Raw genomic sequence first — 18,104 nt, 5'->3', positions numbered from 1 at the left:
TTTTTTTCTTAATAATGGCCCTTGATTTTAAGTTTTATTATAGTTATTATCTTTATAAGATGTTTATATACTAACATATTTTGTTTATTGAAGCAAAAATTTTACCAGGCAATGTGAAACAGGCAAGGAATAATTTATTCAAGGCTATTACAATAGGCGACACAGGCCAGAACTAAAGTCTGCATTTAACTTAGCTGAAATAAAGAGGCTGAGCTAGTGGAAAAGTACTGGAGAACTTTGGGAAACGTTTGTCAGTGGAAGGTTGGAGCATATTGAGTTATTTCTAAGTTTGCAAATGCTTTGCTCTGTGATTAAGCCATCTGTGTTTGCTAATTGGTGCCTATCAAAGTCAGGTTTCTATTATCCCACAGGGCCTTGGAGATAGGGTGATATCTTGCTTGATGATTATTATTTCAAAGGGATGGCTCTCAGGTCCTTAACAGACATCCCTGAGTCTTAAAACAGCAAAAACCTTTAAAAGAAGTTTACATATGTCTCAAAGGGGCAGGGAAAGAATTTACAACTATAAGATTTCTCAAGTAAATGCTTGAAGAAAAAGGAAGTCTGGGGCCTAGAATCAGAAGGAAGCTTATCTAAAGTTTATTCAATGGATGAGAGACATAAGTGTTCTTTTGTCAAAGGCTGAGGGTATACCCTCTGATTCTGGGAATGTGCCTTCTTTTTGCCATATGGAAAGCAGTTCAGTAGCTGTTTTTCAAAGTACATGGTATTAAGTTTTTAAAATATTCAAAGCTAATGTAACATGACCTCTTAATACATTGCAATGTCTTTCATTTGGTATTTGCAAAATCTAGAATGTGCATACTACTATTATCCCAATCTTAAAAAGGAAACCTTTAATAAGTTACAACATGGATGAAAGGTGCAGATTTGATGTTAAGTGGAATAGGTTAGATACAGAAGCCCAACTGTTTCATGATTCCACTTAAATGAGGTATCTAAAGTAGTTGAGCTCATAGAAGCAGGAAGTGGAGTGGTGGTTGCAGGGAGGAGGAATGGGGAGTTGCAATTCAGCGACTACAGAAGTTCCGTTATACAAGATGAAAAAGTCTAGAGCTGTGCTCTGCAACAATGTGCATATAGTTAACAATATTGTATTCTACATTTAAACATGTATTAGGAGAGTAGATTTTATATGATGTGTATTTTAGTTACAGTTAAAAAAACAAGAAGAAATCAGCTCAGAGAGAGGTTTAAAAATATGGATATCTGCCTATAATGAACAATCTATTAAGTCATATTCAAACCCCAGCAGCCTACATCAAAGCCTGAACACTTAGCCATCCATTTTATTTGAAGTCCTTTATACTTGGGGATTTTAGAGCACTCAGAATAAGGAGGGTGGGGTTGAGGAGATGTGAGGTCACTTTAATCATCAAAATGTGAGGGGTAACTAAGGATCTCAACTGGATTCTATAACATCACTTAATTGCTATCTAACCTAGAACATATCATGAACATTTCTGAAACTCATTCTTCTCATCTACACAAAGGTAATAGTGATACTTTCTCCCCACTGTGCTCTATTAAGGTTAAGATTAAACCATCCAAAGCAAAGTATTCCTAAGCTTTGTGAATATTAAAAATTGGGATTCTAACAGTAGAATCTAAATTCTGTGTTGATGCCAACCTTTATCCTTCACATCAGTGCAACCCCCTGCCATAGGAGATATTTGAGGAAAAGAGGAAACCTAAGGACATACAAATTTTCAAGGTTAGTAATCAAATCCAAACATCCTCAGAACCAGATATACAAGGATCATTTACATGTCTTTCTTTAGAAGAACACTATCCAAAAGAAATATAAAACAAAGCTGGGGGCATCAAATTGCCTGATTTCAAGCTGTATTACAAAGCTGAGATCACCAAGACAGCATGGTACTGGCATAAAAACAGACACAGAGATCAATGGAACAGAATAGAGAGCCCAAACATGGATACTCAACTCTATGGTCAACTCACCTCTGACAAAACAGGAAAAAATATACAGTGGAAAAAAGACAGTTTCTTCAATAAATGGTTCTGGGGAAACTGGACAGCTATATACAGAAGAGTGAAACTCAACTATTATCTTACACCATACACAAAGATAAACTCTAAATGGATTAAAGACCTCAATGTGAGAAAGGAATCCATCAAAATCCTAGAGAGGAACATAGACAATAACCACTTCAACATTGGTCACAGCAACTTCTTTCAAGATACATCTCCAAAAGGCAAGAGAAACAAAAGTGAAAATGAACTTTGGGACTTCATCAAGATAAAAAGCTTCTGTATAGCAAAGGAAACAGTCAACAAAACAAAGAGGCAACCCACAGAATAGGGAGAAGATATTTGCAAATAACACTACAGATAAAGGGCTGGTATCCGAGATCTATAAAGAACTTCTCAAACTCAACACTCAAAAAACCAAAAACTCAAGTCAAAAAATGGGCAGAAGACATGAAGAGACACTTCTCCAAAGAAGACATAGCATGGTTAACAAACATATGAAAAAGTGTTCAACATCATTAACCATCAGGGAAATTCAAATCAAAACCACATTGAGATACCATCTTACAGCTGCTAGAATTGCATAAATTGACAAGGCAAGAAACAACAAATGTTGAAGAGAATGTTGAGAAAGGGGAACCCTCTTACACTGTTGGTGGAAATGCAAGCTGCTGCAGCCATTTTGGAAAACAATGTGGAAATTCCTCAAAAAGTTAAAAGTAGAACTACCTTATGACCCAGCAGTTGCACTACTGGGCATTTACCCCAAAGATGCAGAAATACTGAAAAGAAGGGTCACATGCATCTCAATGTTCATATCAGCAATGTCCACAATAGCCAAACTAGAAGGAATCAAGATGCCCTTCAACAGACGAATGGATAAAGAAGATGTGGTACACCTATACTATGGAATATTACTCAGACATCAGAAAGGATGAATACCCACCATTTGCATCAACATGGATGGAATGGGGAAGATTATGCTAAATGAAACAAGTCAAGCAGAGAAAGTCAATTATCATGTGGTTTTACTTATTTGTAGAGCATAAGGAATAGCATGGAGGACATTAGGAGATGGAAGTGGAAAATGAAGAAGGGGAAATCAGACGAGGAGACGAACCATGAGACACTATGGACTCTGGGAATTAAACTGAGGGTTTTGGGGGGGATGTGGGGATGGGTGAGCTCAGTGATGGTATTAAGGAAGGTGTGTATTGCATGGAGCACTGGGTGTTATATGCAAACAATGAATCATGGGACACTACATCAAAAACTAATGTTGTGCTGATTGTATGGGGACTAACATAACATGAAAAAAGAAAAAAGAAATATAATGGCAGTCACAACTGTCACTTCAAATTTATTGGTAGCCACATGTCAAAAAAAAAAAAAAACCCTAAGTGGCTGAAATTAACTTAATGCTAAACTTTATTTAACTCAATTTCCAAAATACTGTCATTTCAACATATGGTCAATATAAATATTAATGAGGGGAACCTGGCTAGCTCAGTCAGTAGAGCATTTGACTCTTGATTTCTGGGTCATGAGTTCAAGGGATTACTTAAAAATATATATAAATAAATAAGAATTTTTAATGCGATTGTTTATGTTTTTTTCTGAGTCATTAAATCTGGTGTTTATATTAGACCAACAGGACATTTCAATTGGAATGCTTAATTTCTATCTGTGCTTGATCTCTATTTAAATTTCATTTAAGTTAAAATTGAAAAAGGCAATTCAGATATCTAAGTTGCAACAAAGATGCTTATGTTTTTCCAACAATTGAATTGAGCAACAGTTTAAATTCATTAAAATTAAACCAAATTTAAAATTCAGTTCCTCATTTACACTAGTTAAATTGCAAAATAACCACATGTGCCCGGTGGCTCCGTGTGGCTCAGAGGTCCATGCTCTCATTCCTGCTGTCACTGAGATTTTTGAGTGTGAACGAATTGGGGGATACCATAGACAAAGGCCACATCTCTACATTACACAATGTTTGACATTCTGATCAAGAGAGAACTTGAGAGACACCAAATGCAACCTATCTAATGCTCAAGTGAATCTTGGACTTCACTTAGTCCAAACAGTTTATTTCATACACAAAGTAACAGAGGACTGGCCTAGAAAGCAACCTGCATGACAGCACAGTTAATGACTTCCTGGCAGAGCTAATAATACAACCAGGAGTTTGAGCCCCAGACCATTGCCTGCAGGACATGGTGCTAACAGCTGCTTGGGAACAGTAGCCCTAGGCAAAGTGCCACTGGAAAAGGTATTTTTTTGTTTTTGTTTTTTGAAGCATTTAGGTAAATATGAGTTCCAAGATTAAGTTTTATGGGAAAACCTCTCTATTGGGCTAAATGTTTGAGAGCAGACCTATACTGCACTCTGAACTGACTCTTCCAAGCCTGCCACTGATTGAGACAAGAAAAAAGAGAAAAACTTCTGGGGCGGGGGGTGGGGGGGTGGGGGGATCTGGACGTTCTGATGAGTCAAAGCTTGAATAGAAAATGAATTATGGTATTCAAGTCAACATTTTTTCTCCTACCTTCAAAAAAAAAAAAAATGAAGATCCAGTACTAGAAATTTGTAAAATAGCACCTCTTATGATTCCTATGCCATACCTTCCAACTTCTACTTAAAGTCCTGAATGTTGGGATTAATCGCAGATAACAGGGTCTAAGGAAATTTACAGTATTCTTACAGTATTCTACAGTATTAATAAAAGAATGTTCCATTTGGGATAGAATTGTGTGATGGTCTTTTGGAGTAGATCTATTTATTACAAAGGCTTTCACATGATCGATCTGTAATATTTGTTGTTTCACAACTATTAGAAGGAGTGATCTATATATTTGATTTTGCCCAAATTCTAGCATTAAGACTTCATCACATTTCCTTGGTGGGGATGCGGCAATCTTATGGGGAATCACAAGTTTCCCATTATTGTGCATTTGTGCACACACAATGGGGATATGGCCCACTCCTTTTTTAAAAATTAAGAGGTGTTTAAACAATAGACCACTTACTTAAGGAAAAAAGCATGCTATTAATTTATACTTGGCAATATAACTGTGCATGAACCAAAATAGTGCACATAGCTAATGCATTCTTTCTTTCGAATTAATTTTATTATTACAAAAAGGATTATCTTTCATGCCTGGGACAAGAACTAGCAAATTTGGGAAATCTCAATGTATTGCATCAGTCTGCATAAGTCTGAAAAAATATTTTTACTGTATGACTAGATTTGCCAAGAAAATAGGAATGTTTCCAATCACTGGTCATAACACACTCTCATCTAGAAAAACTGAAAAGTGGTGCCATTTTTTTCTTGAAGATTCATTAAAGGGATTGTGTTGTAACTTATAGTTTGGTTTGCTAGTTAAGCATAAACATGAGTGTACTCCCTTATGTATATTTCTATAAAATAACACAAATACATGGAATAATTTGGGGTTATTTGGGACAGATAACTTTGGGATAAAATTAATTTATGCACATAATGCAAAAATGTTATTTGGAATATAATTTCATTGAATGCCAGTGGCTCAAATTTGAATAGGAATTCTATGACTTAATTTCAAAGTTAAGAATTGTATAATGCACTCCATTCAATGTCTCTCATATATATTATATATATTTTGGGTTTGGTCTTTGTTTACAATGCTGCAATTATATCATATTTTAAATCAACCACAAATTTATATCTAGTTGTTGAAACTAATTCTGTTTTTCGTTCATTATTTTTCTAATTTTCTTTTCTCAAATCTTTATACTGTGATTACAATGAAAACAATGAGAACTTTCAGGTTAAATCTGGTATGGGAAGAAAATGAATGTTTGACTTGAAAGATGTAAGATTAAGTTTTAGAAGGGCTTAATGGCCATATGTACCCCAATGTTCATAGCAGCAATGGCCACAATCGCCAAACTGGGGAAAGAGCCAAGATGCCCTTCAACAGACGAATTGGATAGAGAAGATATGTTTCCATATACACAATGGTATATTATGCCTCCATCAGAAAGGATGAATATCCAACTTTTGTATCAACATGGATGGGACTGGAGGAGATTATGCTGAGTGAAATAAGTCAAGCAGAGAGAGTCAATTATCATATGGTTTCACTCACTTGTGGAGCATAAGGAATAACATGGAGGACATTAGGAGAAGGAAAGGAAAAGTGAATTGGGGGAAATCGGAGGGGGAGACAAAGCATGAGACTGTGGACTCTGAGAAATAAACTGAAGGGTTTTGGAAGGGAGGGGGGTGGGGGGTAGGAGAGCCTGGTGGTGGTTATTAAGGAGGGCATGTATTGCATGGAGCACTAGGTGTGGTACATAAACGGTGAATCTTGGAACACAGAAAAAATTAAATTAAATTAAAAAAATAAAAGGGCTTAATGGCACTCAATGTGAAATTGTGACATAAACATCTATACAATGCTAATGTGTCCCATCATGAAATTTTCCATTCATCCATAATATAAACTACCCAAACATTTACTTTCAAGTATAGGAAAGCAAATGCTTTTTGAATGTGAAATATGCAAGCATTCCTTGAGAAGGTGTAGCCAGGCTTTTAGAGCTTTGTGAATGTGAGGTGTCAGACACATGAGTGGGTGACAGACAGGCTCAGCAACCTGCTCATTCCTACTTCCACTGCATGAAAGCTGCTGAAATATAAGGAAAATAAGATGTGATTCTGTAGTATTCTTTCCAGAAAGTAAATACAACTTATATTATAGAGGCATCATATTATATTATACAAAAAGGAGAGAGGTGATTTTTTTGTTTTGTTTTGTTTTACTTTAAAATGATAGAATTTTTAAAAATGTGAAGCTGAACCCTATCTTTTTTTTCCACACAAAGGCAATGTGATAGTTTTACTCTTAGGACTTAAGGAGATTCAAGGTTATAGTTCCATCCTGCTTGAACTTGAGAAAGAAGGAATAATGATGACACTGAATAGAATCAGAATGAGAGCTTCAGTAGAGTTCACAAATTTGAAACAGTCTGCTGAAACTGTTGATGCTTGAAAAGAAATCAGGTTATGTCTAAAGAAATGAAGCAGAGAACAAAAGTAAATTAACCGTTCAGTCTCTTTGTCTCAAGCTGGCTGCCACAAAAGATTTTTAGTAAATGAATGGATCAGGGATCTCACTACCGTATCTCAGATATTTACATAAGTACACCAATGATACAAGATAGAACATTACACGGTTAACGGTTCATAACATGGTTAAGAAGTAAACATAAAATATTCCACTGTCTGAAAAAAGTGTAATTTACTTTTATGGTGTAAAAGGAAGGGGAAGACAGAAGGCTTCAAACAAGAGGGGACATCGGTGCTATACTCTGAAAGGTGGCTATGACTTTGGCAGTGTGAGCAAATGCGCAGGGGTGGGAAATTTTAGGATTACATTCAGCATGGCTGGATACTAAGTACCCAAGGGTGTACAGTGAGATAACCTAGGAAAAAGAGAATTTAACAAGTTTGTGGAGGGCCTTGAAATGCAGACTAAGGAATATGAACTAATTAGGGGACTACAGACGTTTGTCAAAGATTGTGTGTAACTGAGTGACATGGCCAGAACACTGATTTTTTTTTTCCTTAAAGATTTTTATTTATTTATTTGGGAGAGGGAGAGAGAGAGAGAGCGAGAGCGTGCATACAAAGTGGGGAGAGTGGGCAGGGAAGAGGGAGAGGGAGAGGGACAAGCAGACCACACTGAGCAGGAAGTCCAATGTGGGGTTTAATCTCAGGACTCTCAGGTCTCATGACCTGAGCCAAAATCAAGAGTCAGCTGCTCAACCACCTGAGCCAACTGGAGAAAGGACAGTTCATATGAATGCAACCTGTACCTTTGCTCAGGGCTTTCACTCAGATGTGCCCCATGTTTCTACAGTCACTATCTCAAAAACTGTAAAACATTTATATTTCTTTTATAGGAAAATTTTAATGAGGTAATGGGACATGTGTGGTGGGGAGAAAACGTGCTTGTAATATGCACCCTTGCTTATCATCCCACTTGTGATGCCCCATGAACACAAAATTCTGACTGAGCCAGACTGCATGGAAGCTTAGCCAGAATTGAAGCAAGCACAGGAACAGCATTTATGTCAGGAATGACTGCTGAGAAGGGCCAAAGGCAGCCCTGAGAGGACCCACTTTGCATTTAAGCTAGAATATGCACCTTCCTCCACCTCCGCCACCAGCTCCCCCTCCCCCTTTGCTGTTGGCAATCACACAGGGAGACCTCACAATCTCAGCCCCGTTGGCCCCGCACTCCCGTGGGCCCTGGATGATTGGATAAGAGCAGGTCCAGGGCCGCCCCCTCTGTGCAGGGCACAGAATTCGGGGTGCAAGGAAGGAGGCGTTCCTCACCACGCGCTCTGGGCAGCACCACAGTGGTCCCCTTCCTGTTTTAGAGGGTCTCAAGTGCAATGATGACCTCCTTCCCTCCTTTGTGGAGGGCAGCCGGCCCCTGCCACCGGGGGGCTGCTGTAGATAGGGTCTCGGGGCCATACTGGGAAGGCCATCAGGGGCTTCTCTCAACATTCTTGAGGACCAGATATATTTAATGGTTAAGGGTCTTGTCCCAGGTCTGACAGCCAGAGCAGTGAGAAGGGCCAGCGGCCCTCCCACACGACCTTGTACCTACTCCAGGACTGGGGCCCGAGGGACATAATCTGCACCGTCGACTCAGTATGGTTTAAAGATCTGCCATCTCCATGGATGTGTTTGAAAGGAAAAAAAAAAAGGTCTCTGCCCCCCCCAACTTATAATAAGTGCTAAAATTCCAAGTCTTTATCACTGCCTTTCCTTTGGAACCATGTTTAGAAGAGAGTAGCTTGTCCTACACTGGTCTACACTGATTGCTGAATTTACTTGTATTCCTGTTTTGTATATGCCGCATTTAGACTTACTTATGGCAAAGAAGGCATCTTTTTTTTTTTTCCTTTTTTGAAGAAAACTCAAGAAATCATGAAGATATATGAAAGCTACATATGCCTAAAGAGCTCTGAATTCAGGTCCCAGGTGCTGTCACCAAGGAGTGAATGGAGCTCCCAGCCCCACCCCTTTTTTATATAATAAAAGTGCCTCTGCATGTGTTACAGCTGTCACTATCACAATAAGCTGGTTTACAGATGTTTTCCACTGAACGTCGCAATAAAGAGTACCGTGCTATGAAAAATAAAAAGAAAATCATTGAACTCAAAAAAAGAAGGTAATTCGTTTAAGAAACACATGCAATCAGGGAATCCTACCTTTCTTACTCAATACTTTGTATTGACCTTTCTTACTCATTATACTTTGTATTAAGCCGATCACTTAAGCTGAAAATGATGATACAGAAACAAAAGGGACCATTTCCTTTAGTCTTTTCCTTACTCGCCAGTAAGCCAAATGTAGAGCATATAGGTAGACTGCTCATATATCAATGATTAAATGAAAGTAAAAACAGTTCATTTAGTTCTGTCACTTTTAATAAACACATCATTCCTAGTACAATATTCAATAATCGGTGTGCCACATTCTCCTGCCTTTATATATTTACATTTTAAAGAGAGCCAAGCTCTAATAAGCTTCTTAAATTGTGGGTTTGTTGGTAGAGATGATAGACTATAGTTTAGTTTTTAGACTACAGAACTTTAATAACAAATAAGTGGGATTGACTCCAGATGCTTCGTTTTTTTACATAACTAAATGTAAGTTATTTTCTAGTGTGAGACTGGCAGAATTGATTTTTATCACTTAACTAATGCTTTCAGAACGAAAATCAAGTTTGTAGTAAGGGTAGTTCCTCCTGAGTAGCGTCACAGTTGGCCTATTTGTTTTGTATTAAGTATGACGAAGCAACATATTCAGATCAGCCCTAACATTAATAAAAAGCCATAATATAATGGGGTAGAAAGAGGAACCACAAGACATCTGGAACACAAGGGGAAAGTAGCATTTATTATGTGTCTGATCTTTCCTAGGTATTTTGCTAGACGTCTTACACAAATTGTCCAATTTAATACCCTTTTATCATCACACAGCCTGACAGATATGCTATTTAATTTTTTTACGATGCAATTCCAGCTCAGAGAGGTTAAGCAATTTGCCCAAGGTCACATATCTGATGCTAACTGTAATAACTGTACTAATAACACTATAACAGTTGCATGCTAAGACTTTATTCTATTCAACAATTTAATTTACACAAACTGTCTCCTCTGCGCCTCCCAACAACTCCAGGGTACGGTGTGGGAAAAAGAGATGCTCAAAGAGATTAGAAAATGTGCCTAAAACCTCATATTACTAATGCCAGTGCTGGGAGTTGAACGCAGGAAGTCTGTCTTTGGAGTCTTTTAACCCCCTCCCTGTGAAAAATCACAAAACATGGCTCGCATTTCCCAACAAGGCAAGGGATCTGCAGGTCTGTTTCTGACCAAGAAATGGGGATCCAAGAGGATCCAGGCAGGGAGACTCAGAATAAGTGAATAAAAGCCCTTCTCTTATAATTCTACTTGTTCTGTGCTAACCTAGCACTTAAGCGTAAAAAAATATTCAGTGGTATACATATAGGAAAAGAATAAGGGTTTGGAAAGCAGAAAAAAATATCTTGGTTCAGACATTGCTTTTTTTTTTTTTTGCTGAGTTACCAAACCTCAGTTTCTTTATCTGATAAGTATGTTTCCTGTAGGCCATTGGAGAGTGAGGAGGAGGTTAAATGAGATGAATATGCCCAGCTCCTGTCACATGGTGGGCACTTGATAAATGTTAGTTTTTACGCTATTTTTTTGGATCAGTGTTTTGTAATATGATTTTAAATGGTTGTTTTGAGTAGGTAAATCAACTAATATTTTATCTATTTTTATTTTCTCATATTCTGTGTTAATCTTTAGAGGGTATGTGGAAAGGCTTAATAAGAGAATGTACTAGTGAATGACATAAAGAAAATACAGCACTGAGAGATATTTTCAGACGCTGAAGCATTGTTGAAGGAGGGAGGAACTAGGCAAATATTAAAAAGACTTTCAATTCCAGGATTCTATAGCCATCAGAGACCTCAGTGAAAGCTGATAGGAGCACATCAGATCTCTCTATGGGAAATAGTTATTTCTGCTTCTGAACAGAAAGAACAAATCGGGCTCCTGTTTCAAATTAAAATGATCATGGTTGTCTTCCTTCAAGATCACTCAGCTATCTTGTTCACTCTCATTTGGGAAAACAAACACGTGAATACATGCAAGCAATTACTGAGGTTCAACATGAAGGAAAGATCTTTGAGGAAGAAAAAAACGCTAAATGAACTGACCTTGAGAGCTATGGATGGGCTGGTGACTACACTATGCCCTTTCTCCTAGAAGAAGAGCCCACCTTTCTCCATGAATGGGGAGCAAAGCAAGCCAATGTTGTTTACACCTGAGACTGAACGATATCTGAGAGAAGGCTTTGGACTTCTATTCAAGAGGACATAACATTTTAATCCATTTTTGCTGATTTCTAATTGTGTTACTTTGGGCAAGTGGTTTCAATATTCTGAATTTCTCCTCATTTATAAAATGTTAAAAACATAGGTCTTAAGCTTTATGGTACTTAAAAATCCCCTGATAAACTTGTTTTAAACAGGATATACACAATTTCCATTCTTTCCTATAAGGATGTGGTAGGTAAGGGTAGGGCTCAGGAATTGAAACCATTTTCAGAAATAGAGTATTTTTTCATAAATTTTTAAATGTTTTACGTTCATGCTTTAGGGAACATTGACATTGATGCTTTTCAAGTTTATTATGATTATAGATATATATCCACAGTTACTATTACTAGCTCCTTCTCACAAAAATCATGTTCTGCAATTTTAATATTAAAATTTTGTGAACCATGAACAAGTTTCTTAGGTTGGTGTCAGGGATCATACTCATTCCATAATTTTCCAGTTTCCATATGTTGCCTGTATCCTCTTCAAGGAATTAGCCCTGGTCTTTTGATTTTCTTTAAAAGACTTTAATAGAGTTAGAAAATTTGAAATGGATCATTGAGAGCTTAGGGAAATATTAAATTTTAAGTTTGAGGTATATTTAAATTACTTTAAAATGACTTGTTATTCTCAGCAGTTTTGCTTAAATGATAACATTGACGTCAAATGAAGGGAGAAAAGAATACACCTTCCCCTATCCCATTTCCTCCAGCTCGTAAATGTGCCTCATATTGTTTAATAGCATATCTACAATTAAACAAATTGTGCATTTTACTTTAACTTAGGGATTAAGACTTAATGTTCAATTTAAATGGGTCTTGTAACATTTCTAACTCCTAGAGGTAAAAAACATTTAATTTTTTTGAATGCACTGAGGAAATGAAAAGCAACAATGGCTTTTGCTTAGCACTGGGAGCCCTGCTCTGTTTTCTGTTGTTACACTTACTTGCCCATCCCTGGCCGGGCAGAATTTATTCAATGGCATGGTATTATCTAGGGACAACAAGAGGAGAAAATCTATACAAAGAGCAGAGAAGAAGAACTTACACCAGATTTTCAAGTTAAAACCGGATTTTGGCAGAGATTTGCAAAAATCCTTGTTTGCTACTATGCCATGTTTATTGTGTGACATTTTTAGGTTCAAATATGTTTTTGGCAGATTCTTGGTTAAAAAAAAAATTCCACGGGAGAACGATTTGTACATGACATATCCAATAAAAGGTTAGTAAACAAAATATATAAAGAACTTGTAAAACAACACCCAAAAAACAAATAATCCAGTTTAAAAATAGGCAGAAGATATGAGTAGACATTTTTCCATAGAAGACATACAGAGGGCCAACAGACTTGTGAAAAAAAAATGCTCCACTCATCATCAGGGAAATACAAATCAAAATTATAATGAGGTACCACCTTGCACCTGTCAAAATGGCTAAAATTAACAAGTCAGAAAACAGCACATGTTGGTGGGAATGCAAGTTGGTGCAGCCACTCTGGAGAATCGCATGGAGGTTCCTCAAAACGTTAAAAATAGAACTACCAGATGATCCAGCAATTGCTCTACTGGGTATTTACCCAAAGGTTATAAAAAACTAATTTTAAGGGATACATGTACCTCCATGCTTATAGCAGCATTATCAACAATAGCCAAATTATGGAGAGAGCCCAAATGTCCACTGACTAATGAATGGATAAAGAAGAAGTGATATATGTGTGGGTGTGTGTGGGTGTGTATCTATACACACACACATATATAAAACACATATAATGGAATATTACTCAGCCATAAAAAGGAATGAAACCTTGCCATCTACAACAACATGGATGGAGCCAGAAACTATAATGGTAAGTGAAATAAGTCAGTTAGAGTCTGCTTCTCCTACTCCCTACCTCCTGCCTCTCCCCACCCCTTGGCTCCTTCTCTCCTTCCTTAATATAAATAAATAAAATCTTTTAAAAAATATTTATTAATAAAAAGAAGAAAAACAGGATTAAGACAATAGGCAGAAAGTATATAATTGAATTCAAGTAAAAGTTGATGAAAACTTGATAATCCCCTCTCTCTGCCTTATTAAAAAACAAGCATAATTATCAGTCCTTATTTATTGAGATGGGAAAAATAGTTACAAATAAATGAAAAACAAACAAGTGAGAAAACCATGTAAGGACTCTTTGGCACAAGGTCTTTTAAAAACTGGAAGGAAAAAAGCATCTACTGAAGGAATATTTCTCAAGAAGCAAGATGTTTGACAGTAATTTTTTCCTTGCCCTGTTGAATCATAAAAGAAAAGCAATGAGAAGCAAACAAACAAACAAACAAACAACAACAAAAAAAACAAAAAACCTCATGCTTGGAGGAAAAAACAATAGCAAATCCTTTGGTAATCACAAGATACTTGAAGACAGTAGTTAGTGTACTGACATTAGGGAGTGTAGAAAGTAAAATACTCATACATTTATTATTATAAAACAGCTTTTAATAGAAGACTGAAGAAGAGGTAGCAGGAAAGAAACTAAGCTGACTTGAGCACAGCTGAGATTGTGCTCAGCCTTTTGTCTATGTGCAAAATCTTCATCTAACAAATCTATCTAGTTTAACTTAATTTTCTAAAAATCTTTTCAAAATGTTACTATTTTCTTTCTTTAAAGCTGAGAAATCAGAACACCAATGTGATGATGTAACTTCCCAAGTTTATACAACTAGTAAGTATTCAAGGAATTCTAACTCCTTTTCACTATACTGTACTACCTTACTGAAGAGACTAGGAATTAATTCATGCTGTTGAGCAGCAATTTCAACATGTACTTCTTGAGTTAAGTTGCATACATTATCTCATTTCACAGGGATATAAATGTTGAGAATAAGTGCCAATTTATAAATGAGGAAGAAGGTTAAATCTGGGTTTCCCCAAACAATGATCTATATATAAATATCACACTCCCTAGATGTAGAAAAAAATGATGCAAAAAAATTTAGAAGCATGATAACAAAGTGATGTTTCCACAAATCTCATTCTCTACCTATTTTGAGTTTAAGAAGTCATTTTCTTTTCACTTTTGAAATTTTGATAAAAATATAGCAGTATTGTGTATGCTTATTGTTGTAATATGAAATTTCAAAGTTAGCAATTACAATATCATTATTTTAAAATTCTACTGTGTTCATTAACATATAATTCCAGTGATAAATAGAAAAAAAATTAATTAATTAGAAATAAGGGTAAACTTTTAAAGTTGCAAGTTTTAGTCAACATTCTATAGGGGGAAAAAAGAGACCTTTATTTTTTAATTTTTTTAAAAAATTATTTACTTTGAGAGAGAGAGAGCATGAGTGTGAGAGGAAGAGAAAGAGAGAGAATCTCAAGCAGTCTCTGTGCTAAGCACAGAGCCCTTGATCTCACAACCCTGAGATTACAACCTGAGCCTAACTAACTGCACCACCCAGGTGCCCTGAGATACCTTTAAAACACTGATAAAACAATTAAAAGAACCATATTTCAAATGTGATGGTAGAAATGATTCTATCAGTTTCCATATCTTTCCTCAAATGAAATTTTTATTTATTTTTTTAAGGGAGAAAAAGAAAAAGCATGTGTTGGAGGGGAGGTGCAGACGGAGAATGAGAGAGAGAATCTTAAGCAGGCTCCATGCTCAGCATGGAGCCTGCCTAGGGACTGGATCTCAGAGTCCTGAGATCTAAGCCACAGAGAGGGACACTTAACTGACTGAGCCACTCAGGTGCCCCTCAAATAAGATTTTTATTCTCATTTGGAAAACTGAGCATTTACTTTCCTTTTCAATTTTTCTTTATCCCAACTTTAAAGATTCAGTACTTAATAAAAAAAAAAGATTCAGTACTTAATAAATAGAGTCTAATTCCTCTCCTTCCACCATCATTTTTTATTTTTATTTATTTTTATTTTTTTTTAAAGATTTTATTTATTTATTTGACAGAGAGAGATCACAAGCAGGCAGAGAGGCAGGCAGAGAGAGAGGAGGAAGCAGGCTCCCTGCTGAGCAGAGAGCCCGATACGGGACTCGATCCCAGGACCCTGGGATCATGACCTGAGCCGAAGGCAGCGGCTTAACCACTGAGCCACCCAGGCACCCCCCACCATCATTTTTTAAATGATTGTTTATGAGTAGAACCTTCCCTGATACACATTAAATTTTACTTGAAAGAAATAAATGAGACAGGATTTCTGTAGAACTGAACAACTCATGAAAGATTCGGATCTTACAAAATCCATCAAAATCTTAAAATTAAACCTTCTTAAACTTCTTGAATGACTATACTAACCCCGGAAATTGCTGTTTTGTTCACCCCTTCTCCTAAGTCTACAAAGCACAAAGTGACATAACTCTTTAAAAATATAAATTAAATCATGGCACCCTTCCCATTTACTTGATAAAATATCATCATCATGGTATACTAGACCTTGCTGTGTCTTTCATGCCCTCATCTATTATTCTGTCTATGGCTCTCTTGGCTCCAGCCACATCGGCCTCCTTGCTGTGCCCAGAGCTCCCAAATATCCTCTCTTTTAGAGTCTCTGCAATGTTTTCTTTTTTCATGGCTGCTATTCTTCCAATACCAAATGTCTTACTCCTTTTTAGGCTTCATTCAAATACCATTTTATCAGAAATGTGTGCAATGATTATCCTATCTAAAATAGTATCTCTAGTTTACCACCTTAATTCTATCACTTAGTGTCTCCATGTCTTTTTTTTTTTAAGAGATTTTATTTATTTATTTGACAAAGAGAGGGAGAACAAGCAAGGGGAGTGGAAGGCAGAGGGAGAAGCAGGGTCCCACTGAGCAGAAATCCTGACATGGAGCTCAATTCCAGGATCCTGGGACCATGATCTGAGCTGAAGGCAGATGCTTAACCAGAGGAGCCACCTAGCCACCCTTTTATGTCTTTACTTATCTATGTCTTTATATTTCCATTTCTTCATAGTATTTATTATGTAACCTTACATTATGTGTTGATTTGTTAATTTTTTGGCTGACCAAAATATAACCTATATGAGAGTGGAATTTTTGTCTCTTATGTGTATGGCTATATTTGTGGGGTTTGGCCCAAAGTAGTGTCTCAATAAATAATGCCAGAATAAATGAATAAAAAACTACTTTTCTCATTGATCCCATTGCTCCCCTGTTATAGCACTATAGTGAGAATCACTTTGAAATTAGCTTAATATATTTTTTGTCTAAATCTTGTTCTGCCCCTTGAAAGGTAATTAGCCTTGTGAACTAAGGCAAATCATTCATTCATTCATTCATTTATTCATTCATTTTTCTTCCCTCAAATTAATTACCCTTGCCTATAGACAGTAAGATCTGTACCTGACTTCCTCATCTTACAAGATTGCTAAGAGGACCAAATGAGATAACAAAAGGTAAAAACGCGTTATAAACTTCCATGTACAATTCTAAAATGATCAGATTTAAAAGGGTGACTGAGGCATAACAAGTACAGCTATGGTATGTATATAAACTGGCCTAGTTTTGTAATTTAGTATCTTATTAATAGAAATACATGGAATGATGCCCTGAATAATTTTCTTAGGACTGGAATTTTTTATACTAAATTTTCTAGGTACAGTTAGAAAGACATTTTTTTTCCTGGTGTAATCGTTTGTTTACTTTGACATGTTTGGTTTTCTTACAAGACTTTTACTGTGTGTGTGTGTACCAACACCTGTTCTTCAGATTAAAAAACAATGGTTAGATAAACCCACTATAATAATGAACTGACATATTTAAAGAACTCAAGGTTATATGTCAATGGCAATATAGAGTAAGTTAGTGATGAGGAAGAGTTCAGAAAAGTAGGTGGGTGTTTGAAATAAATATTTAAAATTTAATGGATATAAAGGTGTTCTCACATAATCTTCCTTTCTAAATTACTGGACTATCTCAGAAAGAGTATTAAAGAAATTAGACAAGATTAAAATGTCTGAATATACAGAACATCAAAGAAAGGAGAGGCATAATTATCCTAATCAGAAATCAGAATGGTGCAAAGACTTGAAATAGGGATAGGTTGATAGATAGTAGATAAATGATAGAACAATTTATGCATGTAAACATAGTACAGGTGTGTTTCAGATTGGCCATATTATTTATGTTATCCACACAAAGAATATAGGTTGACTTACTCAAGGTCACATGAAAATAGAGCTGAGGTTAAAGTGAAAAAACCAGTGTTGCCTAAACTATCTTAGCATTGAAATGGTAGATATGACACCTGCATCTGAATAATCAGAAATTAGTATTAAAAGTATAGATTTCTGCATTATACCCTCTATTCACTGTAAGAGATTTTCTCAAACTAGATGATAGGAAGCTCCTTTTTTATTATGTATTCATAATGAATAAGCACATTCAATTTTAAGTATCACCACCATATATATGTTATACCACCTATGTAATCAATACTCTTTTAGATATCTTCCCGTTACATGAGGTCTACCTTGTTATCCAAATTTGTCTTGCTCCATGGAAAGAGTACTGGATTACAAATTCTTTACAATGGAGGTATTTATTCTCCACTATTGGCTGTTCTTTCAGCTAGTACTGAAGCAAATTTGCTTTTTTTCCTTCATCTTGAT

Source organism: Mustela putorius, unplaced genomic scaffold, assembly GCF_011764305.1.
Source record: "Mustela putorius furo isolate JIRA1106 unplaced genomic scaffold, ASM1176430v1.1 tig00003859_pilon_pilon_pilon, whole genome shotgun sequence".
Classification (NCBI taxonomy): domain Eukaryota; kingdom Metazoa; phylum Chordata; class Mammalia; order Carnivora; family Mustelidae; genus Mustela; species Mustela putorius.
Note: the sequence above shows the minus strand (reverse complement) of the source record.